The sequence below is a fragment of the Durio zibethinus genome, chromosome 6, assembly GCF_047325235.1.
Source record: "Durio zibethinus cultivar Kanyao isolate XHJ-2024 chromosome 6, ASM4732523v1, whole genome shotgun sequence".
NCBI classification, from domain to species: domain Eukaryota; kingdom Viridiplantae; phylum Streptophyta; class Magnoliopsida; order Malvales; family Malvaceae; genus Durio; species Durio zibethinus.
The window spans coordinates 15,289,442-15,309,997 of NC_143167.1; the positions used below are offsets into that span (position 1 = coordinate 15,289,442).

Consider the following 20,556-nt stretch of genomic DNA (forward strand, 5'->3'; position numbering starts at 1 on the left):
GATCCAAATGTTTATCTATGAGATTTCTTAGAGATTTATGATATGTTCAAATAGAATGGTGTTACTGAGGATGCCATTAAACTTATATTGTTTCTATTTTCCCTTAGAGATAGAGCCAAGATTTGATTAACTTTGATGCCACCATATTCCATCATCATTTAGGATGATTTAGTGTCGAATTGCATGGCTAAATTTTTTCCTTTGGCAAAGATGGTTAAGCTTTGGAGTGAGATCACTACATTTGCCCCACATGACTCAAAGACCTTGTATAAAGCATGGGAAAGATACAAGGAGCTCTTAGGGTGGTGTCTTCACCATGGAATATCGAAATGGCTGAAGATCTGGATTGTTTATAATAGGCTAATGCCTTACACTATGACACTTTTAAATGCTGCATCAGGAGGTTCTTTAATGAGTAAGACTTCTTACATAACTTATGAGCTTATTCAAGATATGGCAACTAATAATTGTTAGTGGTTAAATGAGAGATAGCATCCTAGAATAGTTTTAAAGGTGTACGAGGTTAGTAAGCTTATAGCACTTAATCCTAGAATAGTTTTTAGTACCAATCATATAGTAGTAGCAACACCCAAACACTACACACCTCTACATTCATCTATGCCAACCCTTGAGAAAGAATCTTTAGTTGAGGATCTCTTAGGTATCATTATTAGAACTTAAATCTCATTCATACAGACCTCGAACACCATGTTTTAGAACTAGACTACTATGTTTCAAAACCAGTCTGCATCTATAAAGAACTTAGAAACTAAGATTGGTTAATTAGTGACCCTCCGTAGTACCCAACCATAGGGCACCTTATCAAGTAACACAAAGGTCAACCCTAGAAAAGAGGGGAAGGAACATTGTAAGGTAATCACACTTAGGAGTGAGACGTAGTTAGCTAGAAGCCAGGGCCCGATAGGTTCTTAGGATGTGGCAAATGAGGAGTCTGATGAGGGTGAGCCTAATAGAGACCTAGTTCATGATATAGAGATGAGTAAGAAAAAGGATGAAGGTGTAGTATTTATTATTACCTAGTTACCACAAACACCATCCTCTAGTGCTTTACTAAGTTTATCTAGGCCCACTCCTCCTAAAGTTGAGCCATTTAGACCTTATATTCCTTTCCTTTAGAAGTTTAAAAAGTAAAAAGAAGATAAGCAATTTTTTAAATTTCTTAAAGTGTTTAAGAAGCTACACATTAATATCCCATTTGTAGATACACTTGAGTAAATGCCAACCTATGCAAAATTCATAAAGGACATTATTTCTCGGAATAAGAGATTGGAGGATTAAAAAATAGTTACACTTACCAGTGAGCTCACATCTATGATTTAGAGTGAACTACCTATGAAGCTTAAAAATCTTAGTAGTTTTATAATTCCATATACGGGAAGTCATATATCCTTTGATAGAGCCTTGTGTGACCTGCTAGCATTAACTTATGCCTTAGTCCATTTTTTTAAGATTAGGCATAAAAAAGGCTAAACCCACCTTAGTTACTTTGTAGTTGGTCGATTGATCATTGAAATACCTTAGAGGGATTGTGGAAGATGTCTTGGTTAGGGTAAAAAAATTCATTTTACTTGTTGATTTTATGGTTCTAGCTATGGAGGTGGATAATGAGATCCTAATTATTCTAAGAAGACCCTTTTTAGTCACAACTAAAACTTTGATGTCCAAAAAAGGGAATTGACAATGCGAGTTTAGGATAAAAAATGTCACTTTTCATGTTTTTAAAGCTTTACCATTGCTTGATGATATTGATAAGTGTTCAAAGGTAGAGGTATTTAGTGATGTGATTCATGATGTTTTATACCTAGAGCACCCTATTTTGCATTATGAAGACTCCTCAGTAGTCAAGGATGTAAAAGACATGGATTTGAGTTAATATGATGGTGAGATAGTGATAGCATCTACTTTTCAATTTACACCACTTTCTAGTGGCAAGTGTTTAATTAATCCTAATACTCACTTTAGAGTCATTAGACCTTCAAATCTAGATTCATTAGATTATGAGACATTCCATTTTGATGGTGCTTACTAAAGTCTTTCTAAGTTTAGGGGTGATGGTTTAGTTTTTATTAAAGGGGACATCATTGTTAGTTTACTTATCGATCTTTGAGCACTTTTAATTTAATCTATCTATCATAATCATTTTAGAAGGAAAGGTGTGGATATGATACAAAAAGGATATGATATGTTTCATGTTGATGATAAACCAGTTGACCAGATACAAAAATCAAAGCCCACTTACCATAGTCCTTTTAGGTGTAAGGTTGAGGGTTTTCTTGAGAAGTTTATTGCTACTCCTACTTTCCCACATAATCCACCATTAGACCATATTTGTGATGATATGGTAAAGAGAAAGGTCTTGGAATGGTTGGATTCAGGAATTAAGTATGGAGTGATTACTATGAAACTATAAGGTTGAGCTTATTTTGACAGTCTAGCTTTTGACTTTAAATAAAGTGCTTCTTGGGAGGCAACCCAAGTTTGATTTTTCTTGCTATTTCTTTTTATGCATGCTCGTGTACATATGTGTTTGTATGATTGTTTCGTTTACACATTCGATTTTCTCATTTGTACATAGTTGTCATTTTTGTTCATTCAATTAGGTTGTCAAACTTGTTCATGTGTTCATTTCTTTTCTTTCTATTATACTTTTCTTTGCACATATTAATGTAGTTTCTTTGTTTTGTAGGTTGAATAAGAGATTGAAATGGATACACTATTTTCGGCTAAAGCTTTCATGGAAGATTTAGCCACCAACCCCCATAATGATAGAGGAGTTTCCTTGTTCCTCTCTTTCATGCTTTATTACTTGATGCTTACACATTGAAGACAATGTGTTGGCTAAGTTTAGGGGGGTGGGAAAATTGCTCAAAATTTGAAAAATTATTCAAAATTTCCTTGATTTTTGCATTAAAATTTAGCATAACATATGGTAGCTTATTATGCTTTCTTTTATTAGTCCTTCATGAAGCCAATGATAGGTAGAGATTGAAAATGAATATAGCTTTAGAAAAAGATTGAATATGTGTGAAATATGAGATGATACTTAAGCTTCATTTATTTCGTAAAAAAATGACTTTCAGAAAATGATTTTCGCATTTTCAGGTATTTGTTTGGTGGAAAACTAGCTGGTCAATGGAAAATGACTTCCTGATTAATGGAAAATAAGGCCATTTTTTTAGAAATTGTCCAATGGATTTTAAAAAGAGAAGACATTTTTGAAAAAAAAGTTTTCTATAATTAAAACTATTTATCAATACTTTTGAGCATAATTTTAGTTATAAATAATATTATAATATATTTTATAAAAAATATTATAATATATTAATAAATAAGATATTCTTAATAAATAATATACTATTAATATAATATATTAATAAATAATATAAAGAATAAGAAATAGTTTTATTTTAAGTGTTTTTTATATGAACATAATATTTTAATATTAAATATTATTATTAAAATATAATTATCTTTTAATATTAATAATTTTAATAACAAATAATTTTAATATATTTTAATAATAAATAATTTTGAATATTTTAATAGTTATATTAATATTATTTTAAAAAATAGATTTTTCGAAAAACAACCAATCAACATAAAATATTTTTCATTAACTCATCCAAATGACAAAAAATCTCTTTCAAATAAGAAAATATAAACATTTTCCAAAAATCATTTTCCAAAAGTCATTTTCTACAAAACAAACGGACCCTTAAGTTTAGTGAATTCTTGAATATGGTATTCAATTGCGAGTTGATGCTTTTAAACATTGAATTGCATTTTTAATCTAGTGAGTGATTATGTGAGCATGAGATTGTTTTTGCATTGATCTTTAGAGTTGTGTTTCATGATTTTAGAATTTGTTTTGATCACTTCTCTAGGTGAAATATTAGATGACACGTGATTAGGGAAATGATATAGGCCATCTTTAGATTGTTTGAGCCTCTCAAGCCATCCTTGATATAATTTTTTCATAGTCACCCCATTGAGCCTTTTAATATCCTTTTCTTTGTTTTGAAAGCACATTATAAACCTATAGCCTTTTTATTAATATTTCCTATCTTTTTGGTCCCTTGCTTTATATGCATTAGGACATTCATGCACCATTTGTGAGTTATGCATTATTAGGAAGGATGGATGAAGCTTAGAAAAGAATGGTAAATTTGAAAAAAAAAACCTGAAAAGAAGAGAAAAAAATCAAGCTAGCTTGCAAAAGAAAAAAAATAAAAAAGTTGTGAAAAAAAAAACAAAAACAAAAACAATAATGGGGTGAAAAAGCAAAGAAAAGAAGAAAAGAAACAAAAATGGGCACAAACAAAGTTTGAGGGGTGATTCTTAATTCAAGCTTACCTTTCTTACCTTGAAAGCTTAATTATGGATGATCCTAGATATGTGATGCATTGTTAGGGTACTTAAGCCTAAATGACTTTTCATACCTTGACCCTAACCTTACATTATAAGCTTAATAAAGTCCTAAATCATCCTTGGTCATGTGTTTATCTACATTAGTGGAGAGAGATGTGATAAGCAAACTTATTGAACATGAGCATTCTTTATTGATCCTTGTTATTAAAGTTTCATGTTTTGCATAACATTACTAGATTTCATGCAAGGATATGTGAGAAGTGTTGCTTGCTTGTGGAACCATAGTTAGGAAAAATCTTAGCCTAGGTAGATCCTCATATACTAGTACTTATTCATGATTTTGTTTTAGTTATATCCATTAATCAATCCATAAGGCAATCATGTTGAATGAAACATTGAGAGTATAGTATGATTCTTGCTCATTCTTATTTTGCTTATGGACAAGCAAAAGCTTAAGTTTCGGGGTTTGATTGCATTAAAATTTTAACTTTTTCATGTTTATTTTTAGTGGAATTTGACTTATATTTTGGCTTGTTCCTTAGGATTTTTGGCAAAATTACTCCTAAATGAACATTATCTCATGTGTAGGTATAAATAATGGAATTAAGGAATTTTGGACATTTTTATACAATTTGAAGGATTTTTTTTGTGCAATTTGTGCAAATGGCCTAAATCAGTGTCAATATGCTACATTGACATTTAGGGAGTTTTCTTGATTTTTCTAGCATAATTCTTTTAGTATTATTTTCATAGTTATTTTTTTTAGTAATGCATAAGATAAATATGTTCATAAAGCATTTAAAAGTTTTTCAAAAAAAAAAAAGAAAAAAATTGAAATGAAAAATGCAAGAATAACATAGAGCATGAAAGTGCATAGGAGAGTAAGCTAAATTGAACACCAAAAGTTCAAGGCATAATCAGCTGGGTTCAAGAGCACCAAAGCTAGGAGCTTATGTGGCACTTTAGGAGGCTTTGATTGGCCATTATTTTGACTTATTGATTCATCAATTGCATGTGAATTTAGCCAGCAAAATTATTGATGAAACTGGGCACCAAACAAACACAACTAGTGCACTAGCACAAAGGCTCTAGAAGCTCAACAACTAAAGATCATTCTAAATACTTTTTAGGACCTTAAGTTCCTCCCCTCTACCTATAAATAGGGGGAGAGGACCGGCCATAAGAAGAGAGTTAGTTTAGGATTTAAATTTTTGTTCCTTTATTTTATTACATTTTCTTTTTTGCACTTTACATTTTCTTAGTTTCTAAACACTCTATTCCTAACATTTTCCCTTTGAATTTCATTGTAAATTTATAGTTTCTTAAGTTTCTTTAGTGTTCTTTTAGAATCTTTCAATAAAATTTCTATTTACATTCGTTTCTGGCTCAAATCTACTGATTTCTCATTGATATGCAAAACTATTTTTGAATCTATCAACTTTGACCTATCTGTGGTTTTAGTTCATATCTCTATCAAATCTTCATTGTTTTTCCTCAAGCTTTTTTCATAGTTTCCTAAGTTATAGAGCTACAACATAGTTGAATTCCAGATTTAAACTTCGAGCACATTGATTTAGATCAAGGTTGGAAGTCAAGCATGGATGTAGGTGATAGATGCATACCAAACATGAAAATCAGTTTTAGTGTGGATCTTCTCTCCACTTTGGTAATTGCTTTGCATTATTCTTCTCTTTGGATCATTAGCTCTATTAGTTACCTTGCTTAGCTTGATTTGTATAATTTATTTCATGCTTTTAAGTGCTATTTGGTTAATTTTTGTTGACTATGTATTGCTTTTCTAAAATCTGCACTAGTTTGGAATTTGAGTTCCTTAAGTTGATTTTTCCATTCATTCATGCAATTTTCTTCTTCGTTTATCTAGTTAACTCATAGATATATGTTGTTGTAGCTCAGTTTCATTTAAAACCTCAATTAGAACTCTAGATCTATGTTTCAAGCTAATAATCGATAGTAACTAGATTTCAAAGTCAACTTTGGTTTTCATGTTTCTAGATTAGATTTTGTGATTTTCTTTAATAACGTGCACTTTCATGTTGTTTCAAGCTAAGTTTATTTACTGACCTTTCAATTTACAACTCAACTTTATCAAATTTTGTAGCACGTTGATTGTAAAATTCTTGTTGAAGTTATAGTTTTGCAACTTGTTTGGTTTTATTTTTTTTCTTTTGGATTTTCAGTTAAAGTTGTTTTTCACTTCATTTCAATTTTGTTTTCAATTTCAAATTACTTATTTTTAGTTTGCTTGATTCATTTTTTAAAAAAAGTTTTTAGTAAGTTATTTACTTGGAAGTTAGTAGTTAAATGAAGTTAATTACATTTGCTTATAGGAAGTTGTTTTGATTTTTTATTTAAGTTACTATTTTTTTTGTTATGTTGATTTTTCTTATTATTTTTTATTAGTAGATTAGAGTAACATTTTAAACCATGTTAAATTTTATTCAATTAAATTGTCACTAATTTTGTTGAATTTGTTACATTACTCATTTTACATGTTCGTAGTTTGCTTTTTGTTAAAAATATATTTTGTGCTTTGTTTGATTTCATTTTCCTAGTTAGCTTCATTTTTATAGATAATGATTGATCAAACTAACTTTAGATAGGGCATGGGGATAAAAGGTACTTAAGCTAAGAATCTCTTTAAATAATCCTTATGGGATTGACATCTAGACTTTTATAGTCTCTATTGTTACTTATATGGCCTATGCACTTGTAGCTTACCTGAATCATTATTAAATCATGCTTAGGTGTTTATTGCATGTTGATTAAATGTCTTAAACATAGGACTTTAATTTCATGCATTTTTCCTTCCATTCCTCATGTATTTTTTCAATTAGTTTTTCTTCACTTTATGTTTGGTTTTTGGTTTGAGTTTCCTACATATTTTGTCCATCTTTAAGTCTATTTTGATGCTATGCTCATGGTTTTCGCATTGCATGTAGGAATTTTTAGTTTTGCTAGCATTCACCTCATTAGGACATTAGATTAAGTTGGATTTCTTTACCAAACTTGTCTACTATTTTGTGTAAATTCTAGTTGTTTTTAGAAAATGCTCACCTATACCTTTTGGGTTTGTTTTCAAGTTCATTTTAAAGTACTAAACCTAGTTTTTATAGTTCTTTTTGGTTAGTTCATATTTTCTCATCATATTAGGTCATTAATAGCATTCATTTGCATATTTTTAGTCTGGTTTTTGCATGTAGATTGCATCCATTTCTGTTTGCTTTTGTGGTCTAGTTCCTATAGGTCAATTGCTCCATTTCAAGCCTATTTAAGGCAAGTGCAAGTTGTTTTTATGTTCACTCATCTCATGCATGTTTCTTTAGTATTTAAAGTTACTAAGTCATGTAATTATTTAGGTTTTGTTTCAGTATGTTAATTGCATGTTTAATTTAAATTCCAACCTTTAATTTCATTGTTTTAGTGTTTAATTTTCAATTTGAATCATGTTTGAGTTTTACTTCATGTCTTTTGTAATTTTTGCCTTATTGTTGCTGACTTGTTTAGCTTGTAGGTTTAGTTTTAATTCATGTTTTTATGATTCAATTAATTTTTATCCATGCAATTTAGCTTAGGTGTATTTAGTTATAAATTAGGGTAAATATGATTAGGGTTAATTTCTGATTTAGATTTGCTATTTTTAGAAACTTACTATTTTTAACAATTTTCCTTGTTTGGTACTTTCTATTTTAAGTAAGCTTACTTTTTAGTTTAAGTTCACTTTTCATAATTTGTAGTAATTAGGCTTTTAAATATTTGGTAATTTTATTTTTTAATTCCATGAGGTTAATTAGAAAAACAAAAATTTTCAGTTTGACTAGATATGCCATAAAGGCAATACTCGAAACTTCTTATCTATATTACTTGTAAGGCCCATACACTTGTGATTGTCAAGCAACACCAGACTCAAAGTGTTTCTCCATATTTTTCTTATCATGCCACTTCTTGGTTTTTTTTTTTTTAAATAACTTGGCACTTTCATAAGTATGGAGTCTAAACTCATCTAGCTCATTTAATTGAAGCAATCTTTCCTTAGTAATAGCTTTTGCATCAAAGTTTAAGTTCTTGACTACCTAATATACCTTCTAATTCCATAGGAAGATAACATGTTTTCCTATAAACCAATTGTTTTGGAGACATACCTAAAGGGGTAATGTAGTGTAATATGCCCATAAAGAGTCATCAAGCTGAATTGACCAATCTTTCCAAGAAGTATTTATGATCCTCTTAAGAATTCTCTTTATTTCCTTATTAGACACTTCAGACTGGCCACTTGTTTGAGGATGATATGTAGTGGCTATCCTATGATTTACCCCAAGTCGAGCTTCAAAAATCTTCTTGCAAAAGTGGGATCCTTCATCACTTATGATTGCCCTTGGTGTGCCAAATCTTGTGAAGATGTTTTTTTTTAGATATCTGAAAACCACCCTAGCATCATTGGAAGGAAAAGAAATTGCTTCCACCTATTTGGACACATACCTTATTGCTAATAAGATGTCTAGGATGCCATAGGGAGAAACAAAAAGAACCATGAAGTCAATCCCCCACACATAAAAAATTTCCATTTCAGGAATATTAGTGAGAGGCATCTTATGTCTTCTTAAGAGATTTCTAGCTCTTTAACACCTATCATGTCTAGAAAACAAACTCATGAGCATCTTTAAAAGGACTTGGCCAATACAAACTAGATTGTTGCAACTTATCCTCCATTCTTGCACCTTCACAATGTCCACCATAATTAGATAAGTGGCAATGCTTTAGAATGTCTTCTACTTCTTCTATAAGAAGACACCTTAAAACTTGGTCTTTATGTTGCCTAAACAAGAAAAAGTCATCCCATACATAATATTTAACATCATTAAGAAATTTATTTCTTTTTTGAAAGTAAAATCAATAGGAAGAAGATTACCTACTATGTAATTAACAAAATTTGTATACCATGGTAAACTTTTGAAGGTGAAGAGTTGCTTATCTAAGAAAGACTTATGGATCATCTCACTTTGTAAAGCTTCCTTTTTCAACCTAGGAAAATGGTTGGCCACTTGATTTTTAGTTACTTTCTTGTCTCTATTCTCTAAATCAAACTCTTGTAGAGGAAAAACCTATCTAATCAACCTTGGCTTGGCATCTTTCTTGGCAATAAGGTACTTGATGGCTAAATGGTCAGTGTACACCACTGCTTTGGTGCCAATCAAATATGAACGAAACTTTTCAAAAGCAAAGACAATGGAAAGTAACTCATTTTTGGTTATGGCATAATTTAGCTGTGCTTCATTTAAGGTTTTACTAGCATAATAAATAGGATTAAAAATCTTGTCCTTCATTTTTCCCAAAATAGTCCCCATCACATAATCACTTGCATCACATATCAATTTAAAAGGTAAACTCCAATCAAGGGATGCAATGATTGAGGTAGTCACCTATCTTTCTTTCGAAGTTTGGAAAGTATTTAAGCATGCATCATCAAATTTAGACTTTACATACTTCTCTAACAAGTTGCATAGCAACTTGGAGATCTTAGGGAAGTCTTTAATAAATCTTCTATAAAAACTAGCAAGGCCAAGAAAACTCCTTATACACTTAATTAAATTTGGAAATGGCAACTTCTTACCTCAATCTTGGCTTTAGCAACTTCAATCCCCTTAGAAGAGACCTTATGACCTAGTACTACACCTTATTTCACCAAAAAGTGACATCATTCCCAATTGAGTACTAGGTTGGTTTCTTTACATTTTTTCAACACTTTAGCAAGATGGCTTAACCATAAATCAAAAGAATCATCAAAAACAAAAATATCATTAATAAATACCTTTAAAAGTCTTTCACCATTTAGAAAATATAGCTATCATGCATATTTGAAAAGTGGCAAATGCATTGCATAGGCCGAATGGCATGTTTTTGAAAGAGAAAGTCTTATAAGAGCATATGAAAGTAGTCTTTTCTTGATCTTTAGGTGCAACGGCTATTTGATTATAATCACAATAACTATTCAAAAAACAATAAAACTCATGGCCAGCCAATCTATCAAGCATTTGATCAATAAAGGAAAGTGAAAAGTGATCTTTCCTAGTTGCTTTATTAAGCTTTCTATAGCCTGTGCACACTCTCCAACTAGTGACCACTCTTGTTAGGATGAGTTCATTATGATCATTAGTCACCATAATCATTCCCTATTTTTCAGATTACATTGAATAGGACTAACCAAATAACTATCATAAATTGGATAAATAATGCTTACATCTAACCACTTGATGATTTCTTTGTTTACAACTTCTTCCATGGCTAGATTTAGGTGCCTTTGATGTTTAATGGTAGCCTTGTAATTGTCTTTAGGTAGAATCTTATGCATGTACACAAAAGGGCTTATCCCCTTAATATTGGCTATAATTCCTTTTTTATGTTCTTTAAGCACATCAAATAATTTATCCTCTTGCACATCATCTAAGGTAGCCAAAACTATAATAGGTAAGGTAGAAGACTCCATAAAAAATGCATACCTAAGATGGTAAGGTAGTGGTTTGAGTTCTAATGTGGGTGGCTGGTGACATAAGACTATTAAATGATTTTAATGGCTCCAACATTCCATAATTGTTTGTTCCCTCTGTAAGTACATCTCTCACCATCCTAACATCTAGTACATAAAAACATTATTTAATTAGTCCTACTTTCTCTACAGTAATGTTTTCTTCCCCAAATTTTTCTTACACTATCTCATTCAACTCACTAACTTTTAAACAATCATTAACACTACTAGGGTATTTGATTGCTTTAAACATATTGAACGTCACCTATTGATCTTCAACCCTTATGGTGAGTTCACCTTTTTGAATATGAATAATGCCTTTCTAGTAGCTAAAAACGATCTACCCTCAATGATTAGAACTTTATTATCCTCCAACATATCCAACACCAAGAAATTGGCTAGGAAAATAATTTGTCCACTTTCACTAGCACATCTTCAATAACACATTTTGGGTGTTTAAAAGATACATCAATAAGAGTGACCAAAGTAGGCTTTGTCTTTCTAAGTCCAAATCTCATAAAAAATAAATAAAGGCATCAAGTTAATACTTACACCAAGATCACACAAATCTTTATCAAAGAAAAGATTACCAATAGTGCAAGAAATAGTAAAACTCTATGGATCTTTAAGTTTAAGAGGTAAACGTTTTTGTAAAATTGCACTACATTCTTCAGTAAGTGTAACGATGTCACAAAGCTCTAACTTTCTTTTCTTTGAGATGATGTCTTTCATGAACTTTGCATAGTTTGGCATTTGCTTAATGGCATTAGCAAAAGGAATTGTGATTTGGATACTCTTAAAAAATTCAACAAATTTAGCAAATTGCTAGTCCTTTTCTGGTTATAAAACCTTTGAGAGAACGGAATAGGTGGCTGAAATACCTTAACTTTTGTCTTAGATGAACATTTAAAAAGGACTTGCTCTTTTAATGGTTTTTCAACTCCATTTCCTTTCTTTTCCTTTTCATCTTCTTTTTCACCCATAAGTTCCACCAATGGCTCTTTGAAGGTTACTTTAGGTATGGGTTTAATAGGCTTATCATCAAGGACTTCCCACTCGTAAAGGTTATAAACTTATAATTCTTCTTCCCTTCTTTTCTAGGGTTTGACTCAGTAGCAGTAGGAAATGTTCCTGAAAGGCAATTATTAAAGGCATTCACTAATTGACCCATTTAAACCTTAAGGTTTTTTATGAAGGCTGCTTGGTTTTGTTGGATTTGGGTAAACATCGCTTCCATGAAAAGGTTTTTTTTTTTTTTAAAGTGAAGGAAGTGAATGATATTGGGGTTGTTGTGGTTGTTGGAAACTAGAAGGGTGTATGGGTCTAGAATGGTAAGTGGATGCTTACCCCTAGTTACTAACTTAAGAAAAGTTTGGATGGTGTTTCCAACCTTATTTATAGGTGTTTGAGTATGGGTTAAATTGTTGCTCTTGTTGAGCAACAAATTGTATAGATTCAACTCTAATATGACACCTATCTTGAAAATGGCTCCCTCTACAAATATCAAACAAGGCAAAAGGACTTTGTATGGCTTGAACATGGTTGTGTGTAGAGTTCGTTCCTAAAGAATCAAATTTTATAGCTAAGGTAGCAACTTCAAAAGTAAAGGTGATTAAGGCATCAAATTGATATACCTGGTTGTTTTCTTTGGAGCTAACCTCTCATTAGACCATTCATAATTGTTTATAGCCATCTCCTTTATCAAGTGATATGCCTTATCAATTAACTTAGTCATCAAAGCTCCACCATCAATAACATTTATGGTTATTCCAACTTGCACCACCAGTCTAATATAATATTTGTACTTGCAACCACTTAAGCAAACCATGGTGTTCACATCTCCTCTATAACTTTTTGGAACTCTTCCACACATCAAACATGGATGCAGCCTTAAATTGTTGGAATGTAGTGCTATCATTCCTCATCTTAGTAGTTTTGGCTGATAGGAAGAATCTTGCTAGAAACTTTTGAGCAAGGTGATCCCATGTAGTGATGGAGCCTTATAAAATAGAAGTCAGCTAACTCTTTGCCTTGTCCTTGAGAGAAAAAGGAAAAAATCTTAGTCTAATGGCATCATTAGTAACATCATTATGCTTAAAAGTGTCATAAATTTTCTAACAAATTAGAAAAATGTAAATTGGGGTCATCATTGGGTAACCCACTAAATTAGACTAAGTTCTAAATCATGTTTATAATAGATGGCTTCAATTCAAAATTATTGCCCTGAATGACTGGCTTTCTAATACTAGGTTGGAAGCCATCTAATTGTGGGAAAGCATAGTCCTTTGGTGTTCTTTGATTCTCTTGCTTCAGCCATTGGTTGCTCAAGATTTGATTACTTTTTACCCTTCTTTATCTTTTTAACAGTTTTCTCAATTTTTTTATCTAAGGGCAATAAACTAGAAATTTCAGCTTTATGCATTCAACATAAGAAGAATCTAACAAATTAGAAAAGAAAAATAAACTCCATACTACAATGAAGATGTTTAGTATCATTATTGAATCAAATGCATCAATCCTTAATAATGGTGCCAAAAACTTGATTGAGAATTTGCAAGTGCACAAAATCGAATTAAGAAATATAAAGTAAAGTATCATTCCCACGCAGATTGTAAATATAGTGAATCAAGTAATAAAATTGTCTCACCATTACTTATATTTCGAGAAATCATAATAAAAATGCAATTACTAAGAAAACTAATCAAAACAGAACTTAAATAATGTAATTAAACTTACAAACAAGTAATAACTATAAATTAAGATGAAATTAAACCTAAACTAATGCAAACAACAAATAACTTATGAATTGAGATGCAACCAACTTAAACTAATATAGCCAAAACTTAAATTATGTAAGAACTTGAAATTAACCCCAAAGTATGCAAGATTACTTAAATTAAATGCAAGCAATAATGTATAATAAAAACCTAATAATGCAAAAGTAAACTAGACGTATAATCATGCAAAAATGCTCTAGTAGCAACCTAAAGATACATTCTATATACTTTGAATTGAATTAAAATCAAAACTAATCTAAATAAAATAAGTAGCATGCAATTTAAATAAACTAACTTAATTAAACTATAACCAAATCCAATTAAACCTAAGAATATATAGTCTAACCAAATCAATATTAACTAACTTAGATAACAAAAAATTAAATCAATACCAAAGCATTACCATGGAAACCAAACTAAAATTGTTAACAATAATAAATTGCATAAACTTAAATTGATTTGAATTGAAAAAGCTAAAACAAAAACTTAAACTTGAAAATTGAAACTTGATTTGCCTTGGAAGCTAATAATAAACTTGAACAACTTAAATTGTAGCAAAAAAAAAAAGACTTAAGAACAATAAAAACTTAAAAGAAAACAATAAGAAAGCTAATAAACTAAAGATCACCCTAATCATGATTTTTCTTCATGCCTAAGCTAGCTATTTATTGAACAATAATACAAAGAATCATAAAGTTAGAAAGATAAGTAGGTGGTGGCTAGGGCTTTCTTCAAGAGAAAAGAATGCTTTGTAATTACTTTTAAACCTGGGGTGCCTTTTTAAATAAGAAGCCAACTTGGACTAGGCTTTAGATTTTCTTATACTTTTCTTGAATTGGGTTTGAATCTTGAAATTAATTTTTAATTTTTAATTAATTTAAATTTTCTTTTAATTTCCCAATATCTAGGAAAAATTAAATTTTCAAAGACATAATTTGGATTCCCTCTAACATCTAGGCAGGGTTTCAAAGATCGTCATTTTCATTTTTTTCACACATTTTTTCATTCTTTTATTATTATTATTATTATTATTATTTTATTTTATTTTTCATAAAACTAAAACGCATGGAAAATGAATTGCATCAAAAAGATAAAAATATTTAAATTACACAAAATTAACAAAAACATAGAAATTCAACCAAAAAATTCATGAAATTATGATTGTAATTAAACTAAATCAACATAAAAAGAACGTGCATGAACATGAGGATATGACATGTGCATGAAAAATAAAAAATAAGTCTAAACTTTTCCACTAGTCAATGTAGGGAAAACAAACTAAAAAACAAAAGACCTGTTAAAGTCTTAAACTTCTCTAAATATATAAGATAATCGGCATGTGAACGAAAGAGCTCTAACTTGTTGCAAATGAACCATGTACAAAAGAAAGAAACAAAAAACTAAACATGGAATGTTTGAAGCTTTAAGGCTCCTATAAGGAATTTTCACGTAAAAACAAGCAAGAAAGGCAAGACTCAAACTTTTAAGTTTTATTTTTAGTTAATATTGTCCACGAAAGTAACATGAAGAACCATAAAACTGTGAAAGGCTCTTTTCATAAAGTTCTATGGCCTTTTTTTTATTTAAAAAAATCCATCACATTAACACTCTAAGCCATGAAACTATTTTTGAAGAATAGCAAAAAACTTGAATGCTTTAAACCTTTCAACAAAACCCACCCTAGGCTACTTCCAACATGTTTTTATTTTGAGAAAAAAAAAACTTTTGAAACCTTTCTCTTTTGTTTCTTTAAAAGCTCTTCATACTTTTTTTTTTTAAAAGGAAGATAAGCACAAAAGTCATGCATTGTAAAAACATGAACGTGATCTAGCTGATAGGAACAAATGAAATGCTATCTTTTTACTACCAATGTTTCATTCTCCTCTCTTTTGTTTAGTTTCTTCTTCTCATTTTTTTCTTTTTATCTTGTTTTTCTACTGCCTTTCCTTTCACTATTTCATGCAGCTCTTTTTTTTTCCTTTTATTTTTCTTTTTTGCCAAATGTTTATTTCTCATCTTTTTTATTTTATTTTTGGTTCCTATTTTGCACTTTTCTTCCTTCTTTCTGCTATTTTTTCCACCAATCGTTGCTGCTGGCCTTTTTTTTATTATTATTGCTTTTTGCCTTTTGCTCTTTTTCTTTTACTTTCTTCTAGTTTTTTCAATTTTGGCTACCTCCTTGATGTTGCTAACCTTTCCTTTTTCTTCTTTTTGGTTCACGTTTCACATTCCTCTTTATTTTGTTTTTTCCTACTGGTTTTTTTAGTTTTTATTTAATTTTTTTATTTTCTTTTTTTACCTTTCTATATGCATCTTTTTTCTTACTTGCTGCATGCTTGAATGCTTTTCTTCTCTCTTTTTCCCTTTTTAGATTTTAATTTTTTAGCTGCTCTTCAACCTTTTGCTTACTTCTTCATTTTTTCATTTTTTTTGGTTTTCTTAGTTGAATACCTTATTGCTCGAATGCTCTACTAGCCACCTCTCCTCTTTTTGTCATGAACTAGCTCCCCCACTTGCTTGGCTTCCTTTGTTATTCTTATATTCCCATTTTTGCTTGACTTTCCTATGTTTCTTTCAAGTTTTTTTTGGTTTGGCTTTCACCACCCCTCTAACGCCTCGCTGCTCTTCTATTTTATGAGCCATTTTTTCCTTACCCCTTTCACGCACCCACATTCTCCATATTATGCACTTAATGCATGTTTTCCATTTTTGCCATTCATGTGTCTTCAAACATCTTCACTTCCATGCATAATTCTAGCTAGGCCAAATGGGCTATGTCTTGGGCTTTTATTTTTAGGCTAAATTTAAGTTTTTCACTTGTTTTTATTTTAGCTTAAATTAGGCTCTCACAATTTTATTTTGGGCCAAAACCTATTTTTTTTATATCTATTTTCTTATATTTATTTTTTTTATATTTTATATTTTATTGATAGTTAATGGCCAACAATGGGCCAATGATGGGCTTTAAGGATGACTTTTTTACTGGGCTTTTCTTAGGCCATTTTGGGTACTATTTGAGCCAATGCAACAAGCCTCACTATGGGACCCACATTAGGCCTTATCCTTGAGCATTTTTAATGCACCGTTAATGGACCCAAAAAATTGATGATTGAGGCCAAATTACAAAAACAAGTCCTAATTTAAAAAATAAAATATTTCAAACAAAATTAGGTGTCTATAGTTTTTAAGTTTGTAATTTTTTCTTTTAGATCATGTTTTGCCTCTTGTCTTTAGCTGACCAACTGACAATTGGTTAATTGATATATAAGCCTATATTGCCTTTTCAATCTTCTATTTATTTAGATTTGCAATCGTACCCAAGTTTTCATCTATTTAGATAGATGATTTTAAGATCTTGCCATTGGTTTTTAAAGAACAATCCAACATTTACATTCTATAATCCCTTAGAAAATGATACTGGAATACTTCCATTATTATTATTTCATTTACACACTTGCAAGCTATATGAAAAGTAGCAAGCAAGTTTTTTGCATAGTTGCCAGGATTATAGCGGTGTTCTCAATATCACTAAGGATTTCTTAAACTCTTACAATCTAAACCCTTTTTTTATTTAATTTTTATTTTTCTTTTTCTTTTCTTTGATCTCTTCATGTTTGTATGTGCAGATCCAAAAGTGTTGACTTAGCTCTAGTTGATCAAGAAATTGAAAGAACCTTTAGAAGAAAAAGAAAAGAGCAATCAACATACACATGCACCAACACTAATGGCTAATGCAAACAATGAAGGGCAAAGAACCTTAAGGAACTATGTAGTTCCCAATTTAGATGGTTTTCAACCATCCATTGGAAGGCCAGCTATTCAAATAAACAACTTTGAGATTAAGTCTTCAAAAACACAGATGATCCAAACTTCTATACAATTTACAGGGCTACCCAGCGATGATCCTAATCTTCACCTTTCTAATTTTTTTGAATTATGTGATACATTTTGCTATAATGGTGTTTTTTATTAAGCTATTAGGCTAAGACTATTTTCTTTTTCTCTCAGGGACAAGGTAAAATGTTGGTTGACATCATTACCACCTAACTCAATCACAACATGGGATGATTTGGTATAAAAGTGTCTGGCAAAGTTTTTTCCACTAGCCAAAATAGCAAAGCTAAGGAATGAGATCACCACATTTCTCCAAGCAAATGGTGAAACACTATATGATGCATAGGAAAGATTCAAAGAGCTATTAAAGAAGTGCCCAAATCATGAATTGCCCTAGTGGCTACAAGTATAATTTTTTTACAATGGTCTCACACCATACATGAGAACCACTTTAGACTTACCTACTGAAAGGGTAATTATGAGCAAGACTCCTAAGGAAGCAAATGATATGATTAAAGATATGGTGCTAACAACTACCAATGGGGCATGGAAAGAAAGGTAAGTAAAATGTATACGGTTTATTTAAGATAGATACTATCACCTCCATCAATTCCCAATGAGTTTTCTTAACCAAAAAGATAGTAGTCCTAAGAGCCCAACTACAAACCAACCATGTGAATGCAATGCAAAACCCTTTTATGTTATGTGATATATGTAAAGGACCCCATTCCTATGATAGATGCCAATTTAAGATAAAACTTATCCAATACATCTAATAATCTAAGCCTAACTAAAATCCTATAGTAAGATCTATAACCCTAGATGGTGAAACCACCTAAATTTTTCTTGGAACCAATCAAACCACTAACCTACCAATGACCAAAAAATAACTACCACCCCAATCCACCAACTTATAACTTACCCTAGGAAAGAAATCGAGTTTTAATGATATGTTGACCTAATTGATGCAAGCTAACAATGCCAACATCCAAAGCCAAGATATATCAATCAAGTACCTTGAAAACGAAATAGGTCAACTAGCCCAAGCCATTGCTAATCGCCTAGTAGGTACCTTGCTTAGCAATATTGAATCTAACCCCAAAAAATAAGGCAAGGAATGATGTAATGCTATCTATTCTTTAGGAGATGATGGGATGAAGGATTTTGATGAAGAGGATAATTTTATGAATGAACCTATAGTGGCAAACCTCTCTAGTTTTATGAAACAACCTGAAGTAGATTTTATGGGAAATGAGGACATATTAGAAGATGAAGAACTATTGAGATTTGGTAGAGAAATTTTGTAAGGTTTTGACCCCATGGCATTAAAAACCCTTGAAAATATTAAACAATATAAGGATGGCCTTAAGAAAAAATATGTTGAAATAAAATATGAAGATCTTGAAGAGTATATTAAAAGGTTTGTTGAAGAAAGAAAAATGTTATTGCAAGTAAAGATAGCACTATTAAAAAGCATTCAGCCTAAGCTTAAAGAAACAACTTAAGAAAGAGTAATCTAAAAAGAAGATCAACAAGAAGAAAAAGAGGATCAAGAGAAGGAAGTCCATGAGGAAGTGCAACTAAGGTTAAGGATGACTACTATAATGTATAGGCAGTGTTTCAATATAACATCACCTGTCCCAAGGCATATTCAAAAGCAGCTACTTAAAGAGTTAAAGGAAGCCATATTTTTAAAAGATTGTAGCCTTAAACTTTAACAACTCCTACCTAGAAAGTAAAAAGTTCTAAGGAGTTTTACTATTCTTTATAAAATTAGACATTTAAAATTTGATAATGCTCTTTGTGATCCTAGCTCTAGTATAAATCTAATGCCTTTGAATATTTTTATGCATCTAGGGTGTGGAGAGCTAAAGCCTGCAAAGTTCAACTTTAAATTTGCTGACCAATCTACCAATTTACCATAAGGAAGGTTGAAAAATGTGCTTATGAAAGGTAGTAAATATGCTTTCCCTATGAATTTTATTATTCTAGACATGGAGGATGATAAAGCTCTATTATTGTTAGGGAGACCTTTCCTATTGACTACCAAAGCATTAGTAGATGTCTACAACTCTAGCCTTACCCTTAGATTTAAAATAAAAAGCTGTAATTTGTGACTTAAAGGTAAGGTGTGTTTAGAGATAAAGATGATGTAAATATAGTCAAGATAAAAGAAAACCTTAAGGAGTTTGACCTAATAGATAAACCTCTTTACTCTATGATGCAAAACCATTTGGCAACCCCTAGCTCCAACCATGTCAACCCTATAAAGAACTCAAGCTTTATGTATGTTATCCCTATTAAGAGAGCTCATAAACCTCTTAAGACCAATTCTATTTATGTCATTTTGTAAAAAAGGAGGCAATAAGGAAAACTCCCTCCTAAAGGGACAACATAAGCCATAGATATAATGATGGTTAAGCTTAATCAAAACTAGCGCTATTTGGGAGGCAACCTAAATCTTATTTTTATGGTTTTTTATTTTTATTTTTTAAGACAAGTATGTTTTATAATATTTTTGTTTGAGTTTTTTTTAGGGATGAAATGAAGCAAGGATGATGCCTTATACAATGAAAATTCAGCCTTAAATAAATTAGGGGAGTATTTCTTTTTCCTTTGTTTTCTACACTATTCAATTTAAGTGTGGGGGAAAAGAAAGCTTCTTGAACTTAAATATTTTTGAAAATTATGATCCCATGTTTATTTTCAAACCAAATTGACATACTAGATCTCATTATTATGCACACTTAGTAATATTTTCCAAGATTGACTAAAGTATGATATAAAGTTTAATTATGGCTATAATGGAACTTGAAAGGAATTCTTAAGCATGTTTTTCTTTGGCTATGATTTTTATGCATATGTTTCTATTATCTTATAATGAAATGCTATAATTTTTGTGAAAGTTTATAAAATGTGGATTTGTAAGAGATTTGAGGATATGAATAAGTGTTATAGAATTCACCTATTCAACCCTTGAGGCAAAATCTTAAACTGTATTTGATTCAAGAGATG

At 30.7% G+C, this 20,556-nt stretch overlaps 2 non-coding genes across 2 annotated transcripts; both read right to left on the minus strand.

The window, feature by feature from the left end:
• Nucleotides 1–216: 216 nt before the first annotated feature.
• LOC149518465 (small nucleolar RNA R71) lies at nucleotides 217–323 on the minus strand. Its single transcript, XR_016343420.1, has one exon. It is a non-coding gene; the product is annotated as a small nucleolar RNA R71 (small nucleolar RNA).
• Nucleotides 324–17,824: 17,501 nt separating this feature from the next.
• On the minus strand, nucleotides 17,825–17,931 carry LOC149518466 (small nucleolar RNA R71). Its single transcript, XR_016343392.1, has one exon. It is a non-coding gene; the product is annotated as a small nucleolar RNA R71 (small nucleolar RNA).
• Between the last annotated feature and the right edge of the window lie 2,625 nt (nucleotides 17,932–20,556).